Genomic DNA, 22,299 nt, shown 5'->3' on the forward strand with positions numbered 1-22,299 from the left:
ATCCACTGTAGTAAAAGGCACCGTAATTGGCGATGCCAGTGAGGCAGACACAGCGTCTCCTCTAATGGGTTTTGCTTTTCAACACAAAGCCTTGACGGCGTTCACTTTGCAACTTTCAAAGTGTTATATACTCTGCCTCTGTGGTGCTGTATCCTTGAACTTGTGAAAATCCCTTTGAGTATTTCACAGATAATGTGCATGGGGGAAATTAAGAGAATATTTTAATGAGATTCAAGACGTATGCAGACATGTCTGGAGGCAGTTTTAAATAAGAGGCAATGACAATTACAGTATTTTCCCCGTGTGGGGAGGCAAATGTTGGTGAGAATTCCCTGGCCCCCTTAAGATGATGACGGGGAGGATATTGGAGCGTTTCCCACTGGGGAATCACGCCTCAGTTTTCTGTCTTTTTCTAACACTATATAAGCAAATCAAAGAAACTCTTCGCATATAACTAAAGAGGGGATGCTGGCTAAGTTGGAAAATAGTGTACTGCGGTGAGGGACTTGCGCTTTTCAAGCTTAAAGGTGATTCTGTAGCTCTTTAAGCTTTTTACGATCATAACTGGAGGTTTTTCCCTCAGGTGATTTCACATATACGTTATAAACCCGTTTTCATCTTATGCCACAACCTAATTTTAGCTAATCTCGGTCAACCGGCTCCTGCATGGCAGACCACAAGCTGTCTCTTTGCCAAAACCGGGCTTATCCGCGTAAAAACTACGTCACTTACTCTTTGTGTGATTCCACGGCTGCAGATGGATACCATTGCTAAGCCTCGGATAATGCATGTGTGTAATGTGCAGTGATAGAAGAGAGCAGTCTGAGATAAAAGTGTGCCTTTTAACGTCACATGACCTCATCCGGCAAAGGTCTCAGTTGATCCCACGGGCTGCTGCTATATGGTTATGAGCGCAAACCTGCCTGCAGGAAAAACTGTCATGCTTCAGAACATGCAACTGTCTTTAAGCAATTAGTTTCCAGAACAGCTGGAATTCCCTGAAAGGTGAAAGCACTTATATTTGACTAATATGTGAATCAGACTTTAGTTTTTTTTAAATTTATTTAAACGTAATCTTTTATTTTTTTCAGCCCGATTAATGGAAAAAATGTACGTATTTCAGTGTTGAGCTTTTCTTGTACTTGGCGCCTTTTTAAAGCAAACAGCGAGAAAACAGTTAAATGAAAAAGCCACTCCCCGCTGTTAGATAATAATAAAAAGGATCATCGTTTGGCCTTTAAAATATACAGTCTGGCTTTTTTTATATTAAAAGAAAAACTTAAAAAAAGAAGCTTGTCCAGATGTTGTCCATCTGTGATTTTGAGGCTTCAGGGGGGGTAAAGCACTATTGTATGTATTTGTATGACAGTTTTCTGGAATGGTTCACTGCCTTTAGGCCACCATACATCAGCAGCGGCGCTGCAGTGCGCGCAATGGGCGTGCGCACGCCTCCGGGTGCTGCTGCGCGCCCCCGCCTGTGTGTGTGTTTGTATGTCGGTGAACTGGTGGGAGAGAGAGAGGAGGGGACCGGTGGCTGAGAGAGGCATCGGAGGCAAGTGCAAGAGGTTCGGCGCTCTGAGCGGGGACTCCACGTGAATAACCGCAGCTCACGGCTTCGCTCTGTCGCGGGAGGCTGAAGACACCCGCGGTGTTTTGTGTTTCTCACCGCCCAGGGAGGAGGTAAGGTGAGCTAAATTAGACCATTCATAATAAGCACGTGTCGTGTGGCTTACAGTTCACTGACAGGAGTTTTGTGGCACGTTGGAAGGATGCCGATAGAAAAACTGCCCCTCTTTTAGCTCCTTCTCGGGGGGTGGGAGTGTGCAGGAGTGGTTTCTTTTAAATAACACGCCGCGCTGTTCTGGGTGATATTTTACGTGTTAGGTGATCGTCGGAGAGAGCGAAAAGGTGTGGGACATATTCCGGTGAACGACTGTCAAATCAAAGGGTTGACACGTACCGTGACGCGTTAAAGATGCTGAGGGGAAAAACACAAAAAACAAATCATTGGCACTTATTTGCGAATATTGTCTTTGGACTTGATCTTTTTTGCTTCGATCATCACATATCACATGGTGTAGATACAGTGGATATTCCCACAGATAGATAGACAGCTCTACTGTACTTGACAGCTGCTTTTTATTGTCCTGTGTTGATGAAATCGCTGTCTGGATACACGCACAATCCCTCATAAGCTGATTTGCTTCCCACATGTTTGATTCCCCTCATATTTATGTCACAACTCTGTGTTGTTTTGACTGACCAGTCACTTTGCTGAGTCTAATTTCCCTTCATGGGACTGAATCTGATTATGATAGGGCCCCCCCTGAGATTTCACAGAATTCATCTCACACCATTTTTCCACCAGTCAAAACAATTCATTTGCTGGAAAAAACCCCAAACATATTTTCACACAATCCTGTCTTCCCACTCCACCTCCTCCTCCCCCGTCTGTCTGCCCCTTGGTCAAAGCTTCAGTAAAGGGGGAACTCACCATCATGCAACAACACCCCTCCTCCTCCTCATCCCCTCCTCTGCTCATCCCCAGACACTCTCACTCATACATACACCCAGACACACATGCCTTGACTGCACACTTTCGCTGCCTGCTCAGTTGGCCAAATTAATGCAATGCTAATGACCCCTGTGTTATTGTCTGAAGCTCTTGCCTTGCGCTTACTGCTCTGAAAAGCCTGACACACTTTCTAGTAATGTTTATTCACTCCAAGCAGACTATAGTTAATCTGGTTAAGACGATAACAATATCCCTCTATCCTTGCCTTATGTCTAGTTTACATTAATTTATAAAACTGGCGGCAAAAATGTACGTCCCAGACAGTTTGTGTGCTTTGTGGTAGTCTCTTGATCAGGTTGTAGTTTGAGCTCAGAGAGGCTTTAATCCACAGCTACTGGAGTGCTGCTAACATAACATTTCAGCCTCATTTGACAAATGTGGAGAAATCGGGACAAGATAGCGACCTACATTGTGCTGCCTTCTTTACTTTCAAACTCATCACAAATGACTCTAGATGGGGAGATTTGCATAACTAAGGGATTATCATGACACACGTTGGCCAGAGTTATTGTGAGAGCACCAGTCAGTCACACTGCACGCTGACCTAAAACCAGCGACGGGCAACTTTGCTCCGGGGGCTATGGGAAAAGCTTGGGTGTTGGAGGGAAAATGCCACCAATTTCTCTCTGTGGGCTGCAGAAAAACGCAGGCTATTCTGTGAGAAGTGATCAACGCGCCTTCTCTAAGCAGCCGTCCGTGGACATTCACAGGCCAGAACAAAGTGCCTCATAGAAAGGAAGATTTGTTCTGTGTCACTTGTTGTAATGATGACATAATTTCTTTCAGGAACTGGTCTGAACCTGAGAGACTGCCATTTCATCAAGGGTACATTTGAGTCATGTCAGAGTAATGCTTGTTTAGGGAAGCAGCACATATTCCGAGATGAAACAATAACACGATTCCGGCAAAGTGAAGCTGAAGTCAGGGTGGGAGATGGCTAGTCTCAGTAGACGTTTAGTAAGAGGGACCTGTCAGTGTAAAGATCGCTTCTGGTTAATCACAAGTGTCTCTTTTTTCTAAGTCTTGACAATCATTTATGTGACATTTCATAGTTTCTATGTTCTGAATTAACTAAGTGCTAAAATCTGGAAATGGGAATATGAAGGCATTACAACAATTAAGGCCAACCTAGGCATTAGAACCAGGAGTAAATGATTCAGTAATCCATCAGTGAGTTGATATTTGATACAAATCTGGCATGCTTAGCAACTTTAGATCTTACAACGTTAGCAACAGTTTTCTGGGTGCAGTTTCTCAAATGAAATATTTTATGCTATATGATGGTGAACAGAAGATATTTTAGACCTCGGTCTGAGCGCTGAAAACATAAAGGAACAAGAAATCATCTCAAGTTTCTTTGACATTTGTTTAAAAAAAAAAAGAATTCACTGATTAATTGAGGAATACAATAATAAATTAATTGGCAATTCATCTATTTCAGTTTTTACCTAAAATCTGGTATCTGCACATGCTACACACACACACACACACATTATGTATGTATATATATATATATATATATATATATATATATATATATATCCAGATCTCAGCGAATATCTTGATATTGATTCCAGTTCCTGTAGAAATTATGACTGATGCGCTGAAACCAACCATAAATACCCCCTGCAATAATTTCTTTTTCATGCAAAAGTGCACATGCACTAATCAATAATTTACCATCATAAGTCACTCCAGCTGATTGGCTGAATGATTGAGTGAGTTCTGGCAACACGTGTTCTCGTGTCCCGAGTGAAGAGGATCCAGCAGCCATTGTGAATAGAAACGCCGTGCTGCTCGGCTGTGATGAGGCTAAATTCCCTGGGGAATGATGGAGGCCCATGCCTACCCATTAGTGTCACTGCGGTCTGGGTGTTTCATCCCAGTGGAGCTATCACGCACAGCAGCGCAGCACACTGACATCATTTGGACCTCCTTGTCATAGGCATGTTCGTCTCATTTTGGGACTGATGAGTGCCTCATTATCACACCACAGAGGGAACGGTGCTCTGCCTGCTTCACAGCTGCCTGATCACTTTCACTGTTTGTAATTTGGACAAGCGTATGCAGAAGCAAAGAAAGGCATTCATACATGTTCATTACATGTGCCCATGTTTTACTTTCCTTCTCTCTCTGTCTCTCTCTGTGAGTCGGGCCTGCTTGGTTGCAAGCTGGTGGGTACAATTAGAGTTTCACAGTCAGTTAAGCAGCAGCTCTAATGGGAATTGACACATTCCTGTAAATCCCTCCACACAGCTGCAACTGTTGGTGTTTACACCGTAGACTTGTATTTTATTATCGGGAGTAAATGGCAACAGATGACTAAGAAAAATGGGTAAACAAAGTAAGTAAAAAGTACAAAGTGAACCTCGATTAGATAGATGTCTTGGTTTCGGCTTCTCCTTTTACTTCTTGCTGTTATGGATATTGACAAGAATTTATTAACACCAGTGCCACTGCTGAGTTTTCCTATAGGTCAGATTTGTTTTTATTGATCCCCATGTTGTTTACTGATTGGATTTACATGTGAGGAAAAAAAGTAAGCTTGCACAGGTTTGTATCATCAATTCAAATACCTGGACCTGACTCTAATTACTGTACAAAAACAGACTTGGATGTGACTTTGGTGTGCAAAAGCTTTCACGCATTTAACTCATAATGGATTGGTTCCGGGTTTTAACTGGAACCAGTAGTTGATTCCTTTCATTGCTTGTAATAGCACATTAAATAGCTGACACAAGGGTCTGATGATTTGATCGATTGGTGCACAGACAGAAAATTCATCATCAGCTGTTTGGACATGTTTCTAATAATTTTAATAAAAGTAAAATTATAAAAATGCTTTGATTCAAGCTTCGCACGTGTTAAGGTTTTCTCACACTAATATCTGAAACAGAGCAGTCTAAAGCCTGAGCTTTTGGCAAGTAGGGATTACTTGGCACATACTGGCCATCTGCCTTTGCAACAGTATATGACAGAAAACAATGAGCATCCTTTAAGCGTGTTTGTTTTTGAGTAAATTCAAGCTTTTCAAATGTGAGGAATTATTATTTAGTCATCTTTTGAAATAAACTGGCTATGGTTTGGATAAAAAAAAAGTGAGCTGTATGTTAATAATTATGTTGGATTAAGCTCTGGAAACAACAAAAAAGAGGCATTATTGTTACTTTAAGTGATGGAAAAGCTGTTAGTCATAGCCCCGACTCGGAAGCCCTGCTGATCAGAGATGCTGTGCTCAGTTGATTTACTGTTAAATTCGGCTATAGATTTTGGACAGCAGGTAGTTGGACAGATGTTGGATGGATGGAGGTCAGTGAAGACCTCCTTGGATGGCCCCCTGTGACCAAATCATTACGTTGGAGCTTCACACCATGACGGTCATCAAGCCCAGTCACTCAAGGTTGCCAAGGGAACCCTAATATTACTCATGTCAGGTTATCAACCCCCTTTAGTAAGTTCAAAGCATTTAAGGATGTTCTTTTCCGTCCTAAGTAAGTGCCAGGGGGGTGACAGCAATAGACCCTTTTGAAATGGGACATTGAGATAATGGAACGTAATGTTGCAGGTTTTATGCTCTCTCTCTGTCCCCTTTAGACCTCCTTGTTAACTAGGTGATCTGAACCACTCAACCTCGAATTTAGAGATCCAATGGGAACAAATGGAAATTCAACTCGATGTTTGCTCCAGGAGTGCATTTTCTGAGATCTCATCAGATGCGCTGCTTCGTTGCTACTGGCTAGGGGAGGAGGAGGGAGGAAAAGGAAGAAGTGGGAGTGTTTTCAAGCTTTTGGGGTTCCAAGGGGGAGGGAGGAGGGGTGGATCATGTACCTCCATGGACGCTGAGAATGGGCAGGGGGGAACAAAGGAGGTCTGTTTTCTCTTTCTCTACTGGCAGGGAGGCTTTTATTGCCTCTTGCCTTGCAGTATGTGTGTGGGTGGGTGGGGGTGGTGATAATGCTGGGGAGGGGTGATGCAGGGGTTATCCTGAAGGAGATCCACAATAGAAACTGTGGTGTTGGAGCCTCTCTTTGAACAGCTGAAGAGGGCTGGAGAGGCAGTCCTTGCTGGAGCGACAGCCTCGGGCCTGTTGAAGCTCTGGCCAACTTTGGATGGGCAGCAGATGTTGGAGAGGTAGCTGGTGGCCGAGTGGCAGCACATAACAACAACCGGTGCTTCCCTTTCCTGTCCTGAAAACAACAGGAGGTGGGCATTGCTCCACTGGCAGGGTGCAGGCTGGCCAAAATTGCAGGGAATACAGGAACAGTGTGCACTTGAAAGCTTTTCTGCTCCATTCTCAAGCTTCCATCTTCTTCCTATTTGCATAGAGCTTAAGGAGAAAAAAAACAAAACCGCGTTGCACATCCCACTCTTTGTTGGCACTGCGATGCAGCCCACTTGTGTAGACTAATAGCTCAGAAAATACATCACCACAGCTCTTTCTCTGCTTATAAAATTGGCCTGTACCGTGCCAAAAATCCAACGCAATCCCCAAGCCTCCACAGCCTTACTAGTCTCTTGTTGAACACCACATCCAACAAAACTTGCAGAAGTGGGGGTCTGCAGAGATAAGCGGAGCAAAGGCTTAGATTATCTTTGTTGCCCCAGCGCATGATGCAACAGCGAATCAACAGGAAAAGAAGGAGACACTTCGCTGTCAGCTCATGAATAAAGTTGACATGGAAACACAAAGTGGCTTTGCCATGGTTCAGGACTTGCTGACCTCGAGGTCTTATTTAGGCCAGGCGCTCTAATGCCCTTACCCTCTGCTCCACCCCTCTACCCCCTCCCACACCCTGGCTGAGGGTAAGATACCATGTTAGAAGCTCAGCAGCCACCACTGAAGGGCCCTTAATCCAAGTGGGATGACAGTTTGGCTCTGGATGCTGTTTCTGCAGTGCTGAGACCAATGAGCTTTTCTTCCCCTCTTTTTCATCCCTTAAACCTCCCAAATACAACCACAGGAATCCTGGGAAAAAAAGCAGTTCTCGGGGAGACAGAGGAATAGGATGGCAAACAAATCAAAGGGAGGATCTCTGATTCCTCCTTTGTAGAGCAGATAAATGTGCACATTCACAGAGATATCAAAAGCACACAGTGTTGACTTCAGCTGCTATTTTTTTTGTCCACATGTAGTGTAAAAAACATAATCTATAACCAGATAATCTTTGTCCAGGCTTCAGAATGATTAGGGAAGATTGAGGTCAGAAAACCATTAGACTCATCAAATTTAGTGATGCTGCCACATCAAATCCCTTTTCCTGCCTTTAAACCAATCGGCAGAGCGATCCGCGGACCACATGTTAACAGAGGTTCAAATGGGCCATCCATTATCTGAAACAATAACGAGCATCATGCATGTTTGCCATTACTGTTACTCACTCTGCATTGCAGCTGCAGCTGATTCTGCTTTTCCACACCGGTCACAGTCCCACTGTGATGTGCAATAATCTCTGGGAAGTTGACTTTGTTAAGTTTTTATAAAATTTAGTTTGGAAATTTGTCAGCTGATCCCTTGACACAATGTGATCACATAAAAACGTCAAATATTTGTTTTATGCAGAACCTCGAATGTTAAAATGTGCCGAATGCAGTATGTATTTCTGCCCCTTTACTCTAAAAATGTTAACACCATCAATACAGAAAATCATCATTTAATCTTGGACTAGAATATGATGGTGAATAGCAGCACTTGTGTCCCCTGATGGACCCAAGTGCAGGAAGAAGGAGCCTGGAAATATTTCCTCTGCACTGAAAATTTTTAAATCAGTTTAAATTCAAATTAAATCTCAAGCTGCTATTACTCAGTATATTCAAGTAGATTCAAGCATTTTAAAATTCCTGTTATATCAAAAGCACAATTTTTTCAACTATGGGAAGCCTGTGAATTTGATTTATTAACTAAAACCCAAGGTCATCCTCTCTGGTGTTCGAGGGTATTATGCCAGAGCAATTTAGAATCAAACGTGAGCAATGGAATAGCAATCAGTATAATCTCTGTGTGTTCAGTCCTGTGCCGGATTCTCAGCGCTGTGCATCTTCAGGAACTGGAGGAATGTAATTGTCAGTAAGATCATTCCTTTCTGTGGGCTAGTTCGGCCCATCTGTGAGGAAGGGAGAATGGGCATGGCAACTTCATTTATCAGGATCTCCGCTGTGGCTGGCTGGCCTGATAACCCAATCAAGTGTCTAGTGTGACTAAGAGCCGTCTGGGCGAACACTAGGCTTTTTTCAGTTCTCCATGTGGAAATATCAGTGAGGCTTTGTCAATGTGCCATTGTTGACAGCCAGAGCCCTGTGGTGTTAAAAACCTAATGCAGACTCTCAAAGAAAGAAAAAGTCTCAATAATAATCTTTGTTTACTATTTTCTTTACATTTTCACACTATATTTGGACCTTGGCATTGAATGGCAGTCCTGGTGTTGGTGTTAGTCGGCATTGTGCCGGTACAAGCTGAAAAGATTCTGGTTTGAGGCAGACCTAATGTTCGGGTCTTCAAGGTTGGCTGGTTTTTGGGCCTCTCAGGGGCTCAAGGCACAATGACCACATCTCTCAATGAGTGGAGCCACAGTGGACATGTTACTCAAAGGGCTTACTGCATGACAGGGAGCACGCCTCCACAGATACAAGAGAAAAATAGCACACTTTCACTCTGAGGTGGATTTCATATAGCTCACAGTTCTGCTGTCAATATCTTGATTGTAGTTGACATTTAAGGGAATGCATAAGGCAAAGGGCATTCTTTAGATGTTCTCTGCTGCTTTCATGAAATGTGTTTGGTTTGGAATAATGGATTAAATTGTTAATGTACTCAGAGGGAGGTGAGGGTCGGATCATTCTGAAGTATTCCTAGATTTCTCTATACATTTATTTTTTACATAAGCTGTGCACATCTGAGGCTTTTACACAATCAGTCAAGCTGCTATCTGAGTTAAAATCTCAGTTTTCCCCGATTGAAGGATCATGATTAAAACTGTAGGTTTCCAAAGCCTGTGCCTGAGATCATGATATGCACAGTGCTTATGGAATTATTTAGACCTGTTTTATAATCCGTGATTGTAGGTATGGGGTTTAAAAATAAAAAGGAGCAGTCGTGCCCTGAGAGCAGATTATGCACGGATCTCCACCACTCTGGCTTGGTTTCTGCCTCTGTTTTTTTTCTTTGTTTATTTCATTTCCTTTTTAAGTCTTTTCTATATGACTATTCATAGATTTGTTTCTCCATTTGGTAACCTTTACTTTTGTTTGTCAGTATTCACACATTAGATGAGACCATTAATGATATCCCAGAAATGTCTGGGTTAGGTTTGCGTGTATCTCAAGAGCTTACAAGTTTATACAATGATACCCAGTGGTACAGCCCAGTAGCGTTCATTATATGCTTGCAGATTTTATGAATTTAGATTTTCTTCTTCCACTGCTGCCTTTTAAAATCAGGCGTTGTTCGCTGATGTAGCGCTTAATCCGTCCACAATAGGGCAACTACATGGAGGTCAACTTGATTGGATTCTCCACAGTCATCTGCAGTGAAAAAAAATCAAATTAAGCTTCAGGCACCTAAGTCAAACTCCGTAGGATTACCCTGGCCCTGCACCCAAAACCTGGTCCTGGGAGATTGTGATAACTCTACTCCCATAATCTGAAGCCGGGGAAGCCTAGAGGGGGGTGTTGGCAATGAAATCCATACAAACCGAATCTACTCACCCACTCAACTGCGTGGATAGCTGAGTCACGTAAAAAATATATGGTGTAAATTAAGTTAAAATCAAAAATCGCAGTGCGAGATTTACCAAAGTCGAGTTTGTGTTAACATTCAAAGCCACAGCAGGACACAGTGCAAATAGCTACAGTGTGTTTCGAAGAGATAATGATAGAAAAAAAACTGATTTCATGCAGAGTTTCATCCGTATCGTTCACAATCCCCTGAGCTTTGAAGTCAAATTGGAAGTGTGTCTGTATGGGTGGAAACGACAGACAGATTAGAGAACAGAAAACATGCTTTGAAAGAGCTTTTAACCCCCCACCCCCACCCCCTACCCCCTCCTACTCAAATCTGTCTTTTTCAGAGACAAATAAAACCCACCAAAGTATCTTCTCTTTTGTCCCAACTTTAAGATGTGGGTTGGATGTAGATTTTCCACTGAGCAAAAAGTCCATGTTTGTTGTGGTCACCACAGTGCTCGAAACAGCTTTTTTGTTCGGAAGATAACTCACAACGGGAGACCGCTATTGACCAGTTGTTCCCCTAAAGGAAATGGGCATGAAGGGGGAAAGAGTGGAGGACAGTGAGGGGGTCAAGATGGGGTAAAAGACACGGATGTGCAAGTGACCAGGACATGGTCTCCATCTCACCAGGATGCAGCTAAAATATGGCTCTCTTCTTTTGATCCTGGAGACAGTGCACCTGCTGGAGGTCTAAGGATTTGTCCTTTTCCCGTCTATCATCAAGGTATCACTTTATGTATGCGAGTACAGCTCTTGGTATTCCACTATCATTACATTTTCCTTCTTGTACTCATAGCCACAAAATTAAAAGGCTGCAAGAGCTTGTGATCTCTTCCCGCCTTCTCGCGGGAGTTGATTGTGATTGGGGTTTTTTTCTCCCCTCAGTCTCGCATCAAAATGCAGCCAGACTGAAAGCTAAAAATGCTCTTTTGGCCCCAAAACAAAAGCCTCTGAATTAGTTTCACTCAGCCTGTTTATCTGAGCTGTGATTCAGCTGAAATGGGACTTTGGATATGAATTTTGAGTGGAAGCAAAGCGCTGGCAGAAGTGGCAGAGCCTTGTCCTTGACAGCCTTGTTGAATTAATTCCTTCCAAATGGCTGGTTTAAAGAATGAAAAGAAGAGTGTTGAATACAAGCTAATACTGATCTGATGCTATCTACGGCACAGGTTCAATTTTTAACCGTAGTGTCTTTGTGAAACCATCCATTTTTACCCACGTGACTCATATTGTGTGCGGAGTTAAAGGATAATGGAATAGGTGGCCACCCAGGACAGCTTGTCATAGCACTTCAGTTTGATTGACATGCCACTTCTTTTTTCACACCAGACATGGTAAAATTGTATAAAAGTGACTCTTTAGCATAACATTGGACAATTGCGTGCTTAACCTCCTTCATTTTCCTCTGGGGCTCGATTAATTCAAACCGGAGCAACTTCAACATATCTGTGTTGTAATGCTAAAATTAGCAGGATCTGAGGCATGTGCTTGATATGGTAATAGGGGAGGTGAATTTGTTGCTGTGGGCTACGTGGATGTGTACGTCATTGTATATAAATATCTTGTGATATATTACATTTTCTTTAAAAAATCAGGTGAGAAGCTGGAGTTTGAAGTTTCACTCCTGACCTCGGGAATAACAGCATCCATTCAATGTTTTTTCCAGCTTTCATCGACATCCTCGCTCCCTTCACATGCAGGTTATTTAGTTTTTATGAAACAGTTATTACCCTATACATTGGGTAGAATATTCTAATAGGAAATAATGAAAAAAAAATTAACTGCTGTGGTGGTTAGCCCTGTTACCTCACATCAAGAAGGCCAAATCCACCATCTGTCCAGGGCCTTTCTAGGTGGAGCAGAAGTTTTCTTTGAGTATTCTGGTTTCCTCCCGTGGTCCAAAAACATGCAGTTAGTGAGGTTAAGATTATTGGTTATTGCGCGCAATGCGATTGCGTATCTGTTTCTGTGTTAGCTGCGTGACATGTTTTCAGCCACATCCTTCCAGAGTACACCTTGCCTCTCATTTGATGGTAGCCGGGATAAACTACAGCACCCATCGCAACTCTGAATTAGATAAACAACATATTTCTGGGTGTCAGAGATTTACAGTTAACAAACAGTCAGGTGAATAAACAACACTGAGACACTTGTGTAGGTTAACGTGCTGCACGGGTGAAAAGCTCAGAGCAAATCACACCGAACTGCAGTATTCGTTTATTTTTATAGGTTACATCGTCAATATGCAAATATAATCACATTTCCTGTTACGCAGGTCCTGATGCTGTCTGTGTGTAAGCTGTGTGTGTGTGTCACAAAGTATGTGTGTCGCAAGTCAATTTCTAAGAATAATATAATGCAAGTCAACTTCTGCGGATATGTATTTCTGTACTGGTCTCTTTTCAGTGTCACAGGGTCAGCTTCCTGTTTCTACAGAAAACTGTGTCTGGTGAAATATGTATAACATAACTTTTGAAGCATAAGCAAATAAAACAATAAAAACTCCCTGACACTGGGTTTTAGACTGGTGGTGAAAAGAAACCTGTCAACATGCAGACTCGGACCTGAAAAACTGCTGAGAGTCATTTAATTTAACAATTTAGTGAGTATCGCATCAGATTAAATGGCCTGGTAAATGGCCATTTAATCTGATGTATTTATCATAAATAAATGAATCATTAGCAGCAACTCTAATAGACGTTGTTCAGTAAACACTGTATGTGTCTTCATATTGTTCAGCTTTAATGGGAATGTTTTGCGTTGGCTTCCAGAGTATCACTTCAGTCCTGAATACTCATTTGCTGAGTTTTAAACATGAATTGCTATGATTAGTTTATTCCCTTTGATCCCAAGCATGGCAGTGTGTGGATTAAATATAACTCAAGATAACATCAGATTAATCTGCAAAGGCTAATTTCAGTAAGTTCTGTCGTTGTACTACATCTACCTTTTTCCCTCCTCTCCTCCATAACCTCATCTCCTACACAGAACTAACCCATCTTAGAGGAAATACTGAATGCATTATGTGGTATAAACAGCTCCACGTAAAGATGCATTTATTGGATCGTTTATGATAGCGGGATATGAAGAAGTTTTCCCACATTTCACACAGTGGCTGATCTCAGTGGTTCCAAGTGCAAGAGTGCCGCTCTAAATGTTTAATGGCGAGTTAAAGGATAAGGGCCATCTTCTGTCTCTTTCTGCATAGTGTCTCATTCCAGTCTGGCTGAGCTCCAGTGCTCACTGCAGCATTCTGACTCACTATGTTGCTGCATTGAGCCTAGATACAAAGCATCTCTGGAGACCTTTTAGCTCTGCTGGAGTTATGCAGTATATTGAGTAGGACAGTTTTCAAACTTGGCCAGACGACTAGGATCATTTGTCACTCTAGTCGCGTGCACCTATATTTTATTTTTATGGCCTGACCTTCGGCTTCACAACCTCAGTGCGCAAACGGTGCAGACCACCAGCCACTAGTCCGCGTCACGGTCAAAGCGTCAGCGTTTCGGTGAAGCCCTGGCTGCTCTTCAATGGCCCTTTCACTGCCACTTGGTGACAATGCATTTTTTCCATGCCATAAAGCAGATGCTGTATTCTAGCAGTACAATACAGGGCCCATCTGAAACTGTTTACCATGTGAAAGGCACACCGGGATCAGGATGCCTACCACTGTGTGGGGCTTTTTGACTTGCCACTCTATAATGAGTGCACGCTGGAAGGAAAAGGAGCGCGCAGCTTTAACTGGCATTGTAATCACTGCATGGAGAGAGGAAATGCAGTATAAAGTGCTGATCCAGCCTATTCTTCCCAGGCCAGGGCTTTTTAGACTTATCTGAATACAGAGATTACTGTGACACCATATGAGCTTGTCAGCAGTTGCACCCATAGCAGATAAATAGGGAGGAAACTCGCAGTTTACGTACCCACCTAAAACAGATCATTTAATCTCTTATTCCATCGGGCCCTGATCTTTGATACAGCTGTGGCAAGTTTTCTCTAAGATGAGGTCTCTGATCTTTTCCGACCTCTTTCTCTTAACAAGTGGAAACATCTCAACTGCAGAGGCTTATCCGGTGTAACAGAAACCCCCTGCAGTTAAATCATTATCTTTGTGCGACTAGTACCTGTCTTCTCTTGTGTTGCTGTTTGTTGTCGACAAGTTGATGACGCTCAGCTTGTTCCAAGTTGTCTGCCCTCAGGCCTCGCTTTGTTATGAAGTCTTACTGCTCCACCTCTTATGGAAAAACAACTAAGACAGCGTTAAACCAGCCCTAATGGTGGACTTAGTGGTGGCCTGACAGCAAGAGGTGTAGTGAGTAATTAAGCACTCAAGCAGTGAGGGACCCTGAAAGGCCAGAGGTACCCAACCTCACAGACTGGTCACAGTCAGATTCCTCTCCACCCATACAAGGGGTGTCAGAGACAGGGAAGCTACTCCTGAAGCTAAGGTCTCTTTGGCCCTTCGGCACCACTTAGAGGGCTTATCCTCCTAGCCAAGAGCTCTCTAAGGCCTCCAGCTGGTCATCAGTCATGTCAAGGACACACATCATACATGTCAAGAGCCTGAAGAAATAACAGCGGCGCCACAGACACAGGAGCGCAGATGGGGATGTTTTTAAGTATATTTAAATGACACCTTGGAGGAAGAATGGCACTGTGGGAAATACCTGCAGTGGTTGCAGCTGGCTGAGTGTTAAGATGAACTCACTCGCACATTCCTGCTGTTTATAGTTAATTTTGAGCAGCATTCTGGATCAAGTTAATGCATGCATTGCAATAAGTTTGCAGAGAGATTTCTGGTTCACATAGGAAGGTGTTTTGAATGTTTTGCTTCTTGTGGGTATTATGAGGTTAGTATTGCAGAGTTTTAGCAAATACTCAACAATTTACTGTGACATTTAGTCCTGAATAGTCTAATAACCCCAGTAATGCTTTTAGTGCCTTATTTTTTATAGAAGTCTAGACTTGCAGAAGGCTTCAGTTTGTTAAACCTGCAAAACCTGCTGTAGACTTTCTAATAACATCCTCTTTTTCAGTGTATGTGTGTTGTGTTTTCTTTAATTGCTATTGAGCAAATTTTGGCTTTTTAAAACACTTGTCTATCTTGATAATTGCACACATTAAACCTGATAAACATCAGTATACTGGCATTGGCGTTGTGGGCATGTTTGGGCATGCTGATTGGCGTTTAGCTCAGAGCATCACTGTGCACAGAGCTGCACAGTGTCGTGGTCCCCCTGAGCAGCTTTTCTAAAGAGTATATCCATTTAATAAACTGTTTTAAAGACATTGTTGTTCAATGGGATGCAGACACAGGCAAATATGCACCATTAATCAACAGACAACATGCCAGTTTAGCTCCAGACAACTCCAGAATATCTTTGATTTTCTTATTTTTTGTGTTTATACACCAGTTTGCATGTAATCATTAGTTATTATTAATTTCTAGGTCAAAGGCGTGTCTTTTGTCCTGTCTCCCTCCCCTGACCCCCAAGCTCAACAGATGGCTGCCCCTCCCTGAACTGGAGGTTTCTTTCAGTTAAAAGGGAGTTTTTCCTTCCCACTGTCGCCAAAGTGCTTGCCAATAGGGGGTCTGATTGTATGCCATCAACACTTACACAAATACAAGAAAACAGCCATTGCATAGCTGTCCACTGCAGTGACCACTATGTGTGAAAGGGTTAGAGTTGTACTTTATTTAAAAATTGCATCCTACTTCATTTTATGTGCTATAAAGCAGTTGTTTACCAGTTTATTTTTCCACCCCAGGAAGAGACTTGGTGTGAGTAAGTAAGGGAAGAGCACTTTTAAGTGTGTTGTCAACACTTTCACATTTTTTGAATCGGAAAAATTGCCATCTATTCACCTAAAACGCATTCCATCACTTTTTCTTCTTATGCTGCTGTCTGTGCTGTCATCTAAGTTATTTTAGCGGGGAGCATCTGTCCCATTTTGTTGTATCATTTCCCTGAAGAGTACACGGCATCTTGTCACAACCGGAGGAATGTTAGTTTTCCTTATCAAGAATGAAGCCGAGGGAACGCAGACCACAGAGACTAACCCATATACAGCGGAGGCTGTGTAAAATCCCTCCAGTTGCGAATAACTGAGCATGTCGCACAGATACAGTGGGGCAAAAAAGTATTTAGTCAGCCACCGATTGTGCAAGTTCCCCCACTTAAAATGATGACAGAGGTCAGTAATTTGCACCAGAGGTACACTTCAACTGTGAGAGACAGAATGTGAAAAAAAAATCCATGAATTCACATGGTAGGATTTGTAAAGAATTTATTCGTAAATCAGGGTGGAAAATAAGTATTTGGTCACCTCAAACAAGGAAAATCTCTGGCTCTCACAGACCTGTAACGTCTCCTGTAAGAAGCTTTTCTGTCCCCCACTCGTTACCTGTATGAATGGCACCTGTTTGAACTCATCATCTGTATAAAAGACACCTGTCCACAGCCTCAAACAGTCAGACTCCAAACTCCGCCATGGCCAAGACCACAGAGCTTTCAAAGGACACCAGGAAAAGTATTGTAGACCTGCACCAGACTGGGAAGAGTGAATCTACAATAGGCAAGCAGCTTGGTGTGAAAAAAATCAACTGTGGGAGCAATCATCAGAAAATGGAAGACATACAAGACCACTGATAATCTCCCACGATCTGGGGCTCCACGCAAGATCTCATCCCGTGGGGTCAAAATGATCATGAGAACAGTGAGCAAAGATCCCAGAACCACACGGGGGGACCTGGTGAATGACCTGCAGAGAGCTGGGACCAAAGTAACAAAGGTCACCATCAGTAACACACTACAACGGCAGGGAATCAAATCCCGCAGTGCCAGACGTGTTCCGCTGCTGAAGCCAGTGCATGTCCAGGCCCGTCTGAAGTTTGCCAGAGAGCACATGGATGATACAGCAGAGGATTGGGAGAATGTCATGTGGTCAGATGAAACCAAAGTAGAACTTTTTGGTATAAACTCAACTCGTCGTGTTTGGAGGAAGAAGAATACTGAGTTGCATCCCAAGAACACCATACCTACTGTGAAGCATGGGGGTGGAAACATCATGCTATGGGGCTGTTTTTCTGCCAAGGGGACAGGACGACTGATCCGTGTTAAGGACAGAATGAATGGGGCCATGTATCGTGAGATCTTGAGCCAAAACCTCCTTCCATCAGTGAGAACTTTGAAGATGAAACGAGGCTGGGTCTTCCAACATGACAATGATCCAAAACACACCGCCCGGGCAACAAAGGAGTGGCTCCATAAGAAGCATTTGAAAGTCCTGGAGTGGCCTAGCCAGTCTCCAGACCTCAACCCCATAGAAAATCTGTGGCGGGAGTTGAAAGTCCGTGTTGCTCGGCAACAGCCCCAAAACATCACTGCTCTCGAGAAGATCTGCATGGAGGAATGGGCCAAAATACCAGCTACTGTGTGTGCAAACCTGGTAAAGACCTATAGTAAACGTTTGACCTCTGTTATTGCCAACAAAGGTTATGTTACACAGTATTGAGTTGTATTTTTGTTATTGACCAAATGCTTATTTTCCACCCTGATTTACGAATAAATTCTTTACAAATCCTACCATGTGGATTCATGGATTTTTTTTTTCACATTCTGTCTCTCACAGTTGAAGTGTACCTCTGGTGCAAATTACTGACCTCTGTCATCATTTTAGGTGGGGGAACTTGCACAATCGGTGGCTGACTAAATACTTTTTTGCCCCACTGTACCAGAGAAACCGTATCACTGATCAAACGCGGGCCTGTAAAATACAAAGCTTGTCTCCAGCAAATCAAGTGACGGCGTTTTTTTTTGTCTTATGCTCGGAGCCAGTGTCTCTGACATTGTGCATTCAGGCAGAGCTTGTCTTTTAGCTTCGTTGTGTCACTAATTTATTCATTTAAGCGGTTGCAGCCATATTCAAAGACAATGGCGCACAAGCTGTGAGTTGAATTAACCTCAATAATTATGCAGTTCTGAGGAAATAAAAGCCCAATTGTTAGATACTCCTCAAGATTCCTGCCCCCTTCTGTGCTTAACATCCAACTGAATAGATTAATAACCCCCAGAAAAATCCAACCTTTCCCTTTAAAGTGTCCTCTCGGATCAACAGGACAGTGCACTTTCACATTTGTTTTCGTGGTATTTGCATCGCATCCTCCAAGGTCAAGCTTTCTGTTTATGTTTGCACTACTGATGATTTTCATATTAAGCCTAATGGAAGCATCTATCCACTGTGAATGCATTTGCAAGGGATCCATTTTCTCAAAACACCATACAGGAATGCACTTTTAAGTGATTCCAATAAAAGCATGGTTCAAAGTGCTAATGGCACATGTGATCAATACGCAAGCTTTTTTACGGCATTTGAATCCATCAGATGTACACATCAATCCAAAGGCCATTTGGGTTGCAACAATAAGTTTATGAATATTCTATTGTGTATCGCATTACTTTGATTTATTCCTTCTAAAGGAGCTCATACTGTTAAAACAGCGCATTATAATCCTGTAGCTTTAAGTCGATGTGAGGCCAAACATTTGGCTAGCACAACAAGCATTGAAATACATTTCATTGAAGTGGATTTATAAGAAAAAGAAATACATCAGTTTATAGAAAACATCAGCCCTCCAGGGTTTACACGCTAAACAAAAAATCTGTCTGCACTTGGCGCAGATGAGTGCTAACAAATTTCTTCTTTCTGCTAAAAACCTTAAGTCAGTAGATCATTTCAAAGTTTTGATATATAATTAGTCTTTTATCTGAAAAGTGCCTGGCGTGTGTTTCTCACAGCTCCTCAAATTTGAGAATTTGAATAATCTCTGTCTGATCTAAATTTCAGTACATTTAGTGCTGCGCAGTCTGCAATCTGGGAACATGAACCTGGGCCTTGAGAAGCTGGGATCGTCTTCCCTGTGTTCAGGCTGTTATAACACCTGGCCACAGCTGGCAACAATAGAGACGTTGTGAAGTGTTGGCTGGATGTGAAAAACATCAGACAAACACAACAATAACAGAAGCCCATTTGCATCCTCCACTCCGCTGCTAAAGTAAGGGCAGCCAAGATTCTGGCTAATGCATAAGACGTTGTTGGAGATGAAAGTCTCACTGTGACAGTGTTCCTTGTGCTCAGCCTGCTTCAGATGAGATGCGGTGATGGATCTTGAGAATAGCAAGCCCGAGGATGTGGTTTTTAGTCATGCATTTCTAAGAATAGAAACACCAAAAAAAAAAAAGCTCTCGTGCTTGGTTTAAAAACTGAGGTAATTTGTACTTTAATGATTCAGGATCAGTGGCTGTGATATGTGTTATCCTCTAACTACATGGTCATTGCCACATTCAAACACAGTTTTGGTACTGCAGGTTTTGGCCAGTACCTTCTCTCTAGACGGCCTGCATTCAGTGTGCTTGCATGTGTGCGTTTGGGTGTGTTTGGGGATATATGTGAGGGTGAATTATTGATGCAGTGTAAATCCAATCTGCCTCGTGGCAGGTGTGCTGCGTTCTGTTTGCTCTGTGTGTGTCTCTGTGTGTGTGTTTATGTGTGTGAGACATTGTCAGAAAAGAGGAAGGAGCTGTGCTGCAATTAAAAGGCAGCACAGTCTGCAGTCCTGCCCACACAGATACAGCTGTAGGCATAGAGGCTATAGGCTCAGTGTACCTTGCATCCACGCATGACCACTAGAGTGTTCACGAACATGGAAAACACAGTCCTTCTCACTCTCTCTCCTCCCTCCACTCCTTTTCTCGATCTGTTGAGCGGTACAGTTTGCTTTTTTTTCCCTTCTTTGCTTCCCCTGCCACTTGAGCTGCAGCAGTCTGTTATTGTGCAGCATGCACAAGCTGCTAAGAGTCGAGTGGTGATATCATCCCATTGTCCCTGTGCTGTCACCTGCACCAAAGAGCATGGAGGCGAAAGAGAAAAAAACAAAGATGAGAGGAAAAGAGAAGTGGATGTAGGAGAAAGGTGGAGAAGGAATGAGATTAGAGTGCGAGAGAGGGATGGAAACATCCCGATAGGCATGGAGGGCTGCTTTGTCTTCCTCCACTGGGGCCAGTTAGGGAACACCAACCGCTGCAAAGACGTGTTTTTCAGGGCAAACAGAGACGGCCAGGCTTTGAGTACACAAATATTGGTTTGGATATGTATTTACCTCAGATATTTGTAGAAGCAAGACAGGGAAGAGAAGGTTGAAGGAAGAGAATGTTGATTATTTTTTCCTATAATTTAAAAACAAAAAAAGTCTCCTAAATTTTGTCCCAGGCTTATAAATTGTTGCAGTAACTTTGCTATTAAAGATGTGAGGATCCTGGTACCTGACACAACAGAAATAAACTGATACTATCAGACACAGGAATATTATTGATGAGTATGACAATTAAAATGCGAATACTAATAGTCACGTTCCTATATAGGATTTTAAAAGTTTCCCAGCTTTACAGAAAGAAAAACTCTTATTGCAGACTGATTAGACTGTTCTAGCAATACTCCATTAGATTTAGCAGTATGTGAAGGTTGCTGCTGTGGCCGCCTGCTCTTGCCTCCTTTCCAAGCTCACCAACAATGAGTCTATTAACAGCCCAAGGCGATGCTTTTAATGTGAAATGTACAGGAAGTGTTATGATTTAATCACCAGAACAAAACATTTTGGATAATCTCCCTCTCTCGCCAAGATCTGGATTTGGAGTTTGTTACAACTTTCACGTCTGTAAATCAGCGGCTCAAGTTACAGATGTCTTACCTGAAATGGTGGATACTGTCTTTAGCAGTAAAGAGGAAAAGGCAGAGGAATGATTAACATGAAATTACAAGTGAAAACAGCCAAGGCAATACAGAGGTAATTTCACCATCCCCTCAGTGTTTTCCTTGACCTTTAGTTATGTTTACCAGCCATTAGCCCAGTGGTAACACACACTGTGCACACGACAGGGGATTCATGTTTTCATTGACATTGTCACACATACAAAAACAAACATTTGTGGATTCAACCCACTATATTTGAGGTGTAATTTGGAAGGGATACATGTAGGCTTCAATATCCAAAAAACTCTCTTTTCAAAATAAAATTAAAATACCTGTATTTTCACAGTAAGGTTAGGTTACAAAAACTCCAACACGTTTCAGTCCATGGACACACCGAATCCTTCTACATATGGTGTTCAACCAGTAACAAGCTTCCACCTAACCCAGTAAGTGTGAGTGCAATATTCCACTACTAAAGCTCCACCAATAGGAGAAGTCATATAATATATCAGCATCAAGCCCAGCCTTACACCCAAATTCAGTTCAGATCAGACAAGAACAAGAACACATGAAGGAGAACACATAACAACATCAAACATAGGTGACACAAAATGCATCTTTAAAGGCACATAGTGGTTATAAGAAAGAAGTAAAATGTGTAGAATGTGTGGAATCGTGTTGGAATCTCAGGTATGAATAGCCAGCACCTCTGCACCTTTGCGGTCCTTTGCACATCTGCACCTTTCATTTGTCTGTTCTCCTAACAGACACATCTGTCTCCCTCCCTTTACATTTTTATCTCAGCAGCAATATCATGTGTGCGTGCACGTCTCTGTGTGTGTGTGTGTGTGTGTGTGTGTGTGTGTGTGTGTGTGTGTGTGTGTGTGTGTGTGTGTGTGTGTGTGTGTGTGTGTGTGTGTGTGGCAGCCTCAGTCTGTTGTAGACAGCCTGATTATACCCTTCAGCACAGTCTCCTTCACCGCTCCACTCATGACGACTGATGTCACTGACACTCCCCCCCATCCATCTTTTTTTCTCTCAGGAGTTTTTGCATTAAAGACTGAGCAGAAACTTTCATTTCCTTGTTTCTGCTCTTGAGCCACTGCACGTGATATAGACTTTATATTAGGGCGTCACTCGGAAGCTGGTAATTTCACCTCTCTGCTTATGGAAAAGAGAGGTAGAGAGCAGGGCTAGACTTGTTTTCCCTGGATTTGGCTTTTCCGTCTGCTCTCAGTCCAAGTGTGTAGTTG

General features: G+C 42.7%; 1 protein-coding gene across 13 annotated transcripts in view; it reads left to right on the top strand.

Moving 5' to 3' along the window:
• Window positions 1-1,494: 1,494 nt before the first annotated feature.
• The window catches only part of LOC146704868 (neuronal cell adhesion molecule-like), an 81,114-nt gene continuing 60,309 nt past the window's right edge, over window positions 1,495-22,299 (top strand). For 9 of the 13 annotated variants that reach the window (XM_085462302.1, XM_085462310.1, XM_085462313.1 and 6 more), the window contains exon 1: window positions 1,496-1,680. The gene's annotated coding sequence lies outside the window, so the exon portion shown is untranslated. Of the gene's footprint in view, window positions 1,686-22,299 lie in introns of all 13 variants that reach the window. The other 4 variants (XM_085462303.1, XM_085462305.1, XM_085462314.1 and 1 more) reach the window with 3 other exon arrangements.

This window comes from Copadichromis virginalis, linkage group LG7 (assembly GCF_057382275.1).
Source record: "Copadichromis virginalis isolate Kocher_CV1m ecotype Utaka linkage group LG7, C_Virginalis_male_GT1.1, whole genome shotgun sequence".
Taxonomy (NCBI): Eukaryota; Metazoa; Chordata; class Actinopteri; order Cichliformes; family Cichlidae; genus Copadichromis; species Copadichromis virginalis.